Here is a 12,388-nt window from a genome sequence, read left to right as displayed (position 1 = left end):
AGAATGTTTATCGGACATGCTTGGTTTTTACTGTAGGTACGTTAATCTTATAATATCAATAAGGACCTAGGTACAATAATGTTACCGTTACGTTGGTTGAGTGATGGAGGCCAATTTGATTGCATTTGTAGAAAACTATAAATGCGGTTATACCAAGCAAATTGATAGCAGCACTGTAATTGTATCTTTCGACTGTCATTTGTTGCAAGTGCTACAAAAATCATTCTGTGCAATGTAAGATTTACCAACGTTACACCGGTCTGATACAGTTTTGCCTATACATGCGTGAGACTGAGACGCCTGTTTATTTGTTTGAAGTGCGTGCAGGGTGTGAGAGGGGAATCGATGTGCTTTGATTCCAGCTTGGTAGTTGTAGTCTGTGAGATTAAAAAGCATGTGTGTGTGAAGTATCCAAACAATGACGTCGCCAGCATAGCCTATTGACAATTTATGTTGTAAATAGGCCTACCTTATAGGCCTACCTGTAGCTTAGGGAAGCTAACAGCTTTCTATTAGGATCTAGTTTGTTAGTTACAGTTTTGTCATAACTCCCTGATGCATTTTTGCATTTAGAATAGCCAAAGCGTGGATATCTCAATCGGAAAATTAAACAATATCGGGTGCCTATGGACTAGGCTGGGTGAACCCAGCCTGATCTGCCCGCTATTTATTTTTTGATTTCTTAAAAGATTGAGCTTGGTCTGGTGAAAGCCAGACAAGCCATGGACCTCAGTTACACAATGCAAGGGAACATGAATCAGCCTATATTTGCACGAACAACAACGGACAACAGCTCTTCAACTTTGGCCCGATAAAATGTATATGAACAGTCTAGCGACGCATTTCATCAAGGCCCATTTGGACATGTCAGTTATTTGCACCACTGGTTAGATGTAAAACAGCATTTCGTTTCAGACTACTGTTACTTAATTTGTGCATTGACAATAAAGTATCACATGAACTAAAGATGACTAAAATCTTATGCAGAAGAAGAAACATTCACAAAAAAATCCATTTATCCAAAAATGACCTTTGTTTTTGATAGCTGTTGAAAACGGCATGGAACTGACAGAGATGTTTTTGTTTATTAATAAATAAATATAACATTATGCTGATACCTTTTGCTTTTCCCAAATACAATGTAGCCTACAGGTGTAAGTGACCTTTCATCAATCCAGTTGCAATGGATGAACTGTGATGAACTGCCCTACTTGTGATTGTTTAGAGATTTTAAAGGTTTTATAACAATGCTACAACCTCTTTGGCTATTCTACAATCTATTCACCTTTTCAGCGCCAGTAGGCTACTTTCTGTGCAGCCGCACACACACACACACAGGCATGCCAAACAAGCATACACAAAAGTTTCAAGAGTGGGGGATGGAGTAAAAGATGGAGACAAATTGATTAGTGGGATTTATTTTCGCGGAAAGGATGTACAGGACTTTACATTTTACTTTACTTTACTATTTATTTTTGAGGCGACCTTACATTTTAACACGAATATTAGTGCTTTCTACTCCTTATATTTTACAAAAATGGCTCGTTACTTTAGTTTCAAATAATTTCAGTGGAGTTACCGTTATTATTTTTCGCGTCATCAATAGCGGATGGGAATATAGCCTACGTTGCACTTGACGCACCACTTCAAGATGACTTGACAGATTTGGGCGGCATTCATTCGCGGCAAATCATTGCAGCTTGATGGTAGTAACGTTAACGTTAGCACGTAGTAGTATGTCTCAATTAAATTTAGTCAAAAATGCCCTCCTCCTCTCCTCGACTTTGGTGCTTCCCTAACTTTGCAGTGTAGCATATCCTTAGCAATAAGTATGCAGCATTGGGTCTTGAGCAGGGATGTACCGTAGTGGAGGCTAAACGCAAGTAAACACAGTTTATCCATCTCTTATTAGAGTTTATCCACCTCTCAAAAGATTTTATTCACCAATTACAACTGTTAACATTTAAAAATCACACTGTATTATTCACAATAACAATATGTACACTCATCAACACTCTATGAACCACTTAATGCTACTTGTATTGTGTATTGTATATGTATTGTTAACATTGGACAATAACCTCTACCATCATCAAACATGTTCTAAATGCCTTTTCTAAAAATCTGATACCACATGGCACAGTCCACCTTACCATGATCACAGAATTCATAGTTTACCCCCCTTTTATTTTCCCACTACATTCCTGGTCTTGAAATATTCACAGGAATCCATAGGAATTAAATATTTGTGTTGTTTTATCCAATATTAGTTAGTTGCAGATATATAGTCCATCTTATACACACCCATGAAGCCAACAAAGAAAATGCAAAAATGGAGACTTGTGTAATTATTCCGTTTAGTCATTCTATATCAGAACCTGACATATAATCCAAATAGTCTACAATAAACCTCAGAAATGCATACTCAGTATGCATTTTGGGGAGTTTCCAGGGCATTACAAAACGCATGGGCATACCTTGGCAAATAATGGTCTAAAGTACTCATTTTTCATTCTATATTGATCTACTTTTGCACACAGCTTCGCAAGACCTGGTGCTAGGGCTCAGTTGTGTTTCTAAAATCATATCAAGTGACCTACAGGGCTGAAATGTGGTCAGTTCAGAGAAGCTTGTTATCCGGCAGAAAGAAAAAACAATATTCTAGGCTCTGTAACTCTGTGCCAGTGAGCTTTCTAAGAAACTACAGGATCTTAGCTTTCTAAAGATGTCCAGCAGTTGATGGTAGGCCAAAAGAACACACTGCCCTCTGAAGTAGGCAGTGCAATGTTGGGGGGGGAAAGCCTAGAAATGGCCCAACAGGTTATGGGAAGATTTAAAAAGAGAGACTGGCACTCTTGCACTCTAGTAACATTTGTGTGGTCCAGGTACCGTTGCATACAAAATGGTTGTCATTCACAAGACTACTTTTACTTTTATACTTTAAGTAAATTTCCAAGCCTGTACTTTGTTACGTTTACTTGAGTAAGTAAGTTAAATCAGTACTTCTACTTTTACCAGAGTATTTTTAACACAAGTATTTGTACTTCTACTTGAGTACGGGAAGTGAGTACTTTTGCCATCTCTGATTATATGTCAGTGTCACCATGAGTTTGAAGCCCTTATTTTAAGGTAATAGAACTGCATTGGGTTGCTTTAAGCCCACATTCTGTGGCTCTCAATAGGTTTGGTGGTTAGTTTGTACCACTTGACAAGTTCAGTTGTGACTTCTTGAGTACATCTCTGATACAGTAGGCTATGCAATGTTACAGGCAGATCAGCATAACTGTTTGCAGATATATGGCATGTCATCTAGACAGAGAAAAGCTGTTGCTCTCAAACACTGCCCATTTTGAGTCAGTGTAGTGATGAAGGAATAGATTAAATAGAATATGGAAGGTTTACAGAATTAATTCATGCTCCTTTTAATATTTTCAAAGAAAAAAACTGACAGTATTTTATTCTGATACATGGCGTGGCTACTGTACTTTGTAGTTCATTTGATACACTTAAAATTAGGGTACTTGATATTTTATTTGAAAATACATTTTGATGTATTTTTGCCCATCCCTGAGTGTATGTTACATCTGAAAATTAACACGACATCCTTGTTTTGATACACCACCCGGATGCCGATATTTGTCCCTTTCATTAGACCTGAACAAAGTAAATGAGTGTGCACAAAGATGCGCAGGAACACAAAGATGTGTGTGCAAACAAGTATGGGCTGATATGAACTACATACACTGAGTTGCTATCTCATGGTGAGCAACCTTTATTTATATAGCGCATTTTTGTATGCACAGAGTGCAACCCAGAGCACTCCGCACACAAGACATTGACACATAACACAAAAGATGCAGGACGGAGCGGCGTAGTCACCAGCGTATCCGTATCCGACACCAACACATACAGGACAGACAACAAAACAAAATTAACAAATAATAAAATGCATAAATAATAAGACATTTTTAAAAGAAAATTTCATGTGAAATTAGTCCAATTGGTTGCATCTAACCGGCTGAAAAATGTCCAAGGGCAATGATGACTCGTAATGGTGATGAATATAACCATGGTTCTCTGAAGGAGAACACGAGCTGTTAACCAATGGACTACACTCCTCGATCATGTGATTGCCACTGAAGTCTTCTAACAGGTCCTGTCAAGGTTCTATTTACGCAAAAACGGCTCGGGCCCGTGCGGCCAATAGCAATTACTCTAGTCATTCTGAAGCGACGTCATAAAAACAAGTAACGTGCATCAAGACTAGACGACCATGAAGGGTTAACGGCTTGTGTTGTTCAGAGAACTGTTTTTATATTCATAACCTTTACGTTCTCTATCAGTCCAACTACTCAGCGTTAGCCAATGGGAACACACTCTTACCTTACCCGGTGTAAAGGCCCTATTGGTCATTCCCAGTATGACATCGTTTCTAATGCACAGTTGGCTCAGCCCCCTTTGGTCTGTGCTGCTTTTTACAATCTGCAGAGCATGGAGTGAGTCCATTGGTGCAGAGCATGGAGTGTGCCCATTGGTGCAGAGCATGGAGTGTGCCTATTGGTGCTGGGAGTAATGGGTGTTGCTATAAGAAGACCTCATGGGTAATGGACGCCCTTTCTTGCCTCAGCCCGTTGCCCCTGGTCACTCGGCGGCTGCTCCGCTGGGGAGAGGATCAGCCCGTTGCTCCTCACACTGACGTTGAGTTTTCCACTTTTGTTTGATCACCCCTAGACACACTTTGCATTACACTTTCCTTTTCCACCCACTATACTGACTTTATCTTTTTAATGTTAAAATAAACGTATATTGTTGAACCTTCAGCTACAGTGTGGTCTCCCATTTAATGCCACAGCTACTTCGAGCCAGGTAGTTGTGACACCAGCTAGGCTGTGAGAGGCGCCCTCGAAGAAAACATATGCACGGCATGCTGTCCTGGACAAGGCGCTCTTCCGTGCAAACATCTTTGGCCATTGCTGTGAAAAATAACCAGCCCCAACGGGACACCCAGTGTGCCTGGAGGCTGTCGGTGAATAAGAACACAGTCCCAGTCCACCCGTCCCCGCCTAGACACGGCGTGTGTGTGAGGAGGGGGCTAATCCTGGTTTCTACTGTTATAAGCACCCCGGCGAGACCATGAGCCCGTCTTAGGCCCCCTATCACCAGCCGCAATAGCCGTAGAGCGTCAGGGACAGATGGGCCAGAGTCCCCTCTGGAGTCCCACCAGCCTCCCCTAACACTGCGCCATTAAGGCTACGTAACTGCACCACGAGCGCACGCCAGTGATGCTACGTAACTGCACCCAGTGATGCTACGTAACTGTACCAAGAGCGCACGCCAGTGATGCTACGTAACTGCACCCAGTGATGCTACGTAACTGCACCACGAGCGCACGCCAGTGATGCTACGTAACTGCACCCAGTGATGCTACGTAACTGTACCACGAGCGCACGCCATTGATGCTACGTAACTGTACCACAAGCGCACGCCAGTGATGCTACGTAACTGTACCACGAGCGAACGCCAGTAATGCAAGATAACTGTACCACGAGCGCACGCCATTGATGCTACGTAACTGTACCACGAGCGCACGCCATTGAGGCTACGTAACTGTACCACGAGCGCACGCCAGTGATAGCACAGAGCAGGCGACAGACGTGCTCGCGGTGTTCAAACTGTCGTAACGTGCAAATGTATCACCCGTCTTCCAGCTGTCGGCCCTGCAGATATCCCCCAGGACGCTGCCTCTCCCCTGGTAAGCCATGGCTCTTGACGCGGACGGCTCGATGATCCTTGATCTCGCTGAAGAGGACAGGATCTTTGGCTGATAAAAGGGGTTGGGGGTGTCACGGCATGTAGTGGGCTGCCTGCTGTCACTACTATCTCTGCAGTGTTTCACCAGGCCACTAGGGGTCCCCATGTGTGTGTTGTGCTGTGTGTGTGTATGTGTCTTCCAGGGCTACTTGGAGTGGTGATTAGCTGGATGGGTTACACCTGGGCTGGGGTAATCTACCCTTGAAGAACTCTGCCTGTTGCAGTGTCTCACTCTCTTTGGAGCTGGGCGTTTCCTGTGTGGGCTATTTCCTGGCAGAGGCTATTCTCTGGTCCTGTGGTTTAGATCCTGGTTTTTGTAAATAAATCATATATATCTCTGCCATAACTCTTGTGTGGTCTCCCGAATTCTAGCTAAGAGCTAAGAGCTAAACTGTGACAGGGTGGAGAAGAACTTTTGAATCATCCACCGCAAATTGTAGGAATAATTTCATGGAGTGCTGAAATGTAGACTATTTTTGACCATTTCTGAACTGTGACACTCAGCAAATATGTTGTTGTAGTCCACCTGTGTGTGCATGGTTAAAATTCTGAAGTGCAAAATAGTTTAGGCTACAGCACCAATATTTCTATCCATAGATTAAAATAATAAATTCTAACCACTGAATTTCTTTTCAAAGTGCTCCAGATTGGTACATTTAAACGTTAAAATATACAACATTTTCTTATGGGGGTGCATGCCCCCATACCCCCTAGGGGGTCTTCTGCCTCGGTGCAGCTTGAGGGCTGAGCACCCCTAAGATCTGATCCTAGAATCGGCCCTGGCTAGGATCAGCCAATCCATATCAACAACAAGATAGTCAACATACTGAGCCATGTTGTCATGTACATTTACTCTGTAACCATTGCCTTATGGCCATGCACGCGGCTGCAGTCTTTCTTTATCTTTTTAGTTTGGCATAAATCAATTTCAACAGCAGAACGTTTTCTTTAGTTTTGCAAAGTTCACAGGAGAATGTAGATCAGACAGGATTCACATTTACAGCTTGTCCGTCGCTTTGGTGCATTTCTCAGATCAGAATTGAAATTTTGCTAGACTGCTTGTTTAAACTCCATATCTTCTCACAAATCATAAAAACAAATGATGTGTGTGTGTGTGTGTGTGTGCGTTCCGGGGATGCAGTTCTCGGTTCCCTCCTGTGTGGGCTCAGCATGGTGAGTTATGGACTCGCCTGGTCCGCAGAGAGGTCTGACCCATCTCTACAGGCTCGCCTGATTAATCTGATCACATTGGTCCTTCTCGAACGCCTGGGAAATGCCTGCATGGGGGGTTGCATGTGTGTGTGTGCACGTGTGTGTGCAAACGTTTGCAGAGCGTAACAATCATATCATCTGTGTGAGGCCTGAAGCTGCCCTCCCAAGTTTTAATAGGCAGCTTTTCCACCACCACCACACACACGCCCAGCGGATACGATGAAAGCCTACCGCTCTCCTGAAAAAAATATGACTCACACACAAAAGTTGCTGCTCTTTGTGTGTGTGTGTGTGTGTGTGTGTGTGTGTGTGTGTGTGTGTGTGTGTGTGTGTGTGTTGGGTGATTTTATTCTTTTTCCCCTCTTCGTAGCCGTTGTGGTTTGTCAGGCGTTCTCCTACTGAGTTAACGTTTTGATTTTCCAGCCCGTCTTCGTGCTTTTTAACTTGTGTTTCCGGAAAAAGCCACTTCAAACATACTGGAGTTGTGTCGTGCCAAAAATTATGAAAGCATGGCATGTGGCACTTGACAAAAGAGGTTGTCATGGTGATTGAAATCCCACGCTGAGGCTCGCCGATGCTCTGTAGATAATGTAGTATTGATTAATGTCAGTCGTTGGCCGTCAATGTAAGGAAAAACACATGCATATATTTCAATCATGTTTGCACTCCAGGACCTGTCTGAGAGCAGAGGGTCTGTCTTTTATATGTAAACGACGGCTTGGCAAGTGTCAAAGGTTAATGAAAAGCTTAGTAGTTGAGCAAGAGAAGAACTCAGGCATAGATTAACGAGTTTGGAACACAAACAATAACTTGAAGGTCCGTTCATCTTATTATATTGGAATGAATAATGTATCTTATTGGAAACATACTATTCTTCCGTTTAAAGAGAGGCGGTAATCTCACATTTATATTCATTTATTGGCAGACAACTTTATGAAATGTATTTGACAGAAGCTTTTTGAAAGCTGCTTTAAGGTTATGTTCTATTAGACTGTCTACTCCCTGGAAGCCTATGACCTCACGCTGTTAACACGTTGCTCTGCCAGTTGAACCACACACACGCCTCTTCATCGTTTGAGAAAGCGCCCCCTTGGCGCCCGGGGCGGGCATTGCCATGGTGATGTCATGCTAATTTGCTAATTTAGTTGTTTTATGGTCCTTTCGCATGAATGTGAAGCGTGTAGTCTTGAGTACCTGCCGCTTATTAAGGAGGAGAGCCCAGGCGTTGCAAATGTGGAGAGTGGAGTGGGTGAGTGTGGAGAGTGTGGAGTGGGAGAGTGTGGAGAGTGTGGGGAGTGGGAGAGTGTGGAGAGGGTGAGTGTGTAGAGTGGGTGAGTGTGGAGAGGGTGAGTGTGGAGAGGGTGAGTGTGGAGAGGGTGAGTGTGGAGTGGGTGAGTGTGGGGAGTGTGGAGTGGGTGAGTGTGGAGTGGGTGAGTGTGGAGAGTGTAGAGTGTGGAGTGGGAGAGTGTGGGGAGTGGGAGAGTGTGGAGAGGGTGAGTGTGTAGAGTGGGTGAGTGTGGAGAGGGTGAGTGTGGAGTGGGTGAGTGTGGAGAGGGTGAGTGTGTAGAGTGGGTGAGTGTGGAGTGGAAAAGTGTGGAGTGGGTGAGTGTGGTGAGTGGGTGAGTGTGGGGAGTGGGTGAGTGTGGAGAGTGTGGAGTGGGAGAGTTTGGAGTGGGTGAGTGTGGAGTGGGAGAGTGTGGGGAGTGGGAGAGTGTGGGGAGTGTGGAGTGGGAGAGTGTAGAGTGGGTGAGTGGGAGAGTGTGGAGTGGGTGAGTGTGGGGAGTGGGAGAGTGTGGAGTGGGAGAGTGTAGAGTGGGTGAGTGTGGAGTGGGTGAGTGTGGTGAGTGTGGAGTGGGTGAGTGTGGAGTGGGTGAGTGTAGAGTGGGTGAGTGTGGAGTGGGTGAGTGTAGAGTGGGTGAGTGTGGAGTGGGTGAGTGTGGAGTGGGAGAGTGTAGAGTGGGTGAGTGTGGGGAGTGGGAGAGTGTGGGGAGTGGGTGAGCGATGCAGGAGGAGTGCTCATTCCAGAAGTCTTAAGTTTGTCCTGGCATCTAATTGATTCAGCTTGCGTTGTATTAAGACTAATGTGGGCAAGGGCAGAGGTCAGAGGTCAGTGATTGCCCTGCGAGGACAGAGCTTATTACGTTATGAGGCAAGCGGTGTCCACTTGTGAGAAAACACCACGGTCCACGGAACAGCACCTACTTCCTTTTCAAGTAACTTTTGGTCCATCTATCCGAGAAAGAGAAAGATGGGTGAATAAAAATGTGGGGTCTGCGTTGTCTCTCTCTCTCTCTCTCTCTCTCTCTCTCTCCTGCTGCAGTAATTTGGGAGGTAACCTTTCTTACCCCTTCACACACGCCCTTCCACTGTCCGTGTGCTCTGCACTGTAAGAGAGCGTTTGAAAAGGTTGGGGAACCATCCATATGTCAGGTTGCTGTAAGCATTGCCTTCAAAAAAAATAACGCTTCTCCAGGTTGTGCAGTCGGAGGCGTTAACCATATGCTGTCATAATAAAACATGGCCCAAAGGACTAATGCTTGTTTGTAAAGCCAAGACTTGAGCGGAGAAAGGCTTGGATGCATCAGGACGGCAGATAATTAAAGGCACATTAAGGGCTGTTAAGGGACCAGCTCACCACATATGCCCCAGATACTCTCCAGGTCTGAACGAGTCAAACAACCTTCGCTGGACTCACTTGGCATAAGGGAGGATTCCATAAACAAGTCTGCAATTTCTAGCACAGTGTTTCCCAAAGTGTGGCCCGCCAAGGCCAAAGAGCACACACATCATGCACTATGGGGCACAGAGACCACGCACATCATGCACTATGGGGCACAGAGACCACGCGCATCATGCACTATGGGGCACAGAGACCACGCGCATCATGCACTATGGGGCACAGAGACCACGCACATCATGCACTATTCACTCACTGGGCTCTTTAACACAGACTGCACTCACTGGGCTCTAACAGACTGCACTCACTGGGCTCTTTAGCACAGACTGCACTCATTGTGATTGAGAATATGTATATTAGTAATATAATAAGGAATTGGTGAGTCTTCAATAATTTTTTTTCCTGCATTTACATGAAACACACAATATGCCGATTGAAGCCCATTCCACTCAAATAGCTACAGTAGGCTACCAGGCTTGTATTATCTTTTAGTTGCAAACAGAAATGTGCTAGCTAGCAACATGTCATTACATGTTTCCATATCCAAAGCAATGAAGGCTGCTTATAACAAGTCAATATTATGCAAAGTATAGTTAATATTGTGCCATCAATGTGTTAGGTGGGCTACATAAGATATTCAGAATTGAAATTGGGCCTCAGCAGTTTGAAGTTTGGGAATAGAGTTGCCAACCGTTCCGTAAAATACGGAATCATCCCGAATTTGAAAGGGAAAAGATGTGTATATTATTTATATCTATTGAGAATCAACTTGTGCAAATCCATGACAGATCAGGACAGACAGGGTCGGTGCTTTCCCTTCTGGGCCATACGTGGTCTACTTCCCTTGGTCATATGGTAATTTGCCTTTCCTGCTGATTCACACCTTTAACTCCTCTGCTTTAACATTTAGTCTGTTTTTAACTCCCCTACTTTAACATGTAGTCTGTTTTTAACTCCCCTACTTTAACATGTAGTCTGTTTTTAACTCCCCTACTAACATTTAGTCTGTTTTTAACTCCCCTACTTTAACATGTAGTCTGTTTTTAACTCCCCTACTAACATTTAGTCTGTTTTTAACTCCCCTACTTTAACATGTTGTCTGTTTTTAACTCCCCTACTTTAACATGTAGTCTGTTTTTAACTCCCCTACTAACATTTAGTCTGTTTTTAACTCCCCTACTTTAACATGTAGTCTGTTTTTAACTCCCCTACTTTAACATGTAGTCTGTTTTTAACTCCCCTACTAACATTTAGTCTGTTTTTAACTCCCCTACTTTAACATGTAGTCTGTTTTTAACTCCCCTACTAACATTTAGTCTGTTTTTAACTCCCCTACTTTAACATGTAGTCTGTTTTTAACTCCCCTACTAACATTTAGTCTGTTTTTAACTCCCCTACTAACATTTAGTCTGTTTTTAACTCCCCTACTAACATTTAGTCTGTCTCATTCTTCGCCCCCTGTCTGACAGTTCAGCTTACAATAAATGTCACACCTTTACATACCTATTAATAAATGCAGTAGTCCTGAGACTTTTAAAACGTATAGAAATAAATAAATGTGTTATATAGTATATGCATTCATTTTAGTATATAGTGACTCATTTTAGTGTGTTCATTTAACATAATTCAGTAAACGGGCCCAGCATTTTGTCCTACATCATTTTTTGATATAAAAAATAAAAAAATTAACTGAAAAATAACTGAACTGAACCCGTTCCTTATTTTCATATCAGAAACCCGATTTGGGAACCTCTGTTCTAGAAGAAGGAGAACGCTGCTGGAGTTCTACAGTATGTGAAAGTTGGCAGCCCTATTTGGGAACCTCTGTTCTAGAAGGAGAACGCTGCTGGAGTTCTAAGTGCATGTCATCTGCAACACTGTTGCATAACTAGAGGGGTTTCCTCATGCTTTTGACTGCATGGTTTTGTTTTGGGTTTTTTACTGCATGTTTTGATATTTGTTTAGCAAATAGGAACTAACTGATTTCTTATTCACCCTTTTAGGTATTCTACTGACCATTAATGTTTATTTTCCAAAGTTTATTAAAAGCGGAAAAGATGTTAAAAGGAAACATATTGGCATGTCTTGCACACGTACAGCAGAATCAGTTGATTTGTTATGAAACCCATGAGGAGACCACACTCCACACATACAGTAGTATCAGTTGGTTTGTTATGAAACCCATGAGGAGACCACACTCCACACATACAGTAGTATCAGTTGGTTTGTTATGAAACCCATGAGGAGACCACACTCCACACATAGTATCAGTTGGTTTGTTATGAAACCCATGAGGAGACCACACTCCACACATAGTATCAGTTGGTTTGTTATGAAACCCATGAGGAGACCACACTCCACTAGAATAACATCAAAGACCGGTAGAAGAGGGAGAAGAGGAGGAGGAGGTGGGAATATGTCCTCCATTTTCTGCCACTTTTAGTACAAACTACAATATAATCATGGCCCACATCTCCAAGCCACCAGCTGAAAGCTCATCTCATCTCATAAGTAAGATTGTTCAATGGATGTGCCCTCTTTCGGCTCCAAAGAAAATGAATTAATTTGATCACACATGAAAGAGACCACGGCCTGTGAAGGCCTGTTGGTGGAAGGGCATTAAAATCCCTTAATAACATCTACTACTGCCAGCATGAAGTGCCGTTTTGGTGTGTGTGTGTGTGTGTG

The sequence above is a fragment of the Alosa sapidissima genome, chromosome 17 (assembly GCF_018492685.1).
Source record: "Alosa sapidissima isolate fAloSap1 chromosome 17, fAloSap1.pri, whole genome shotgun sequence".
NCBI lineage: Eukaryota > Metazoa > Chordata > Actinopteri > Clupeiformes > Clupeidae > Alosa > Alosa sapidissima.
The sequence above is the reverse complement of the archived record's forward strand: the minus strand, read 5'-3'. Positions refer to the sequence as shown.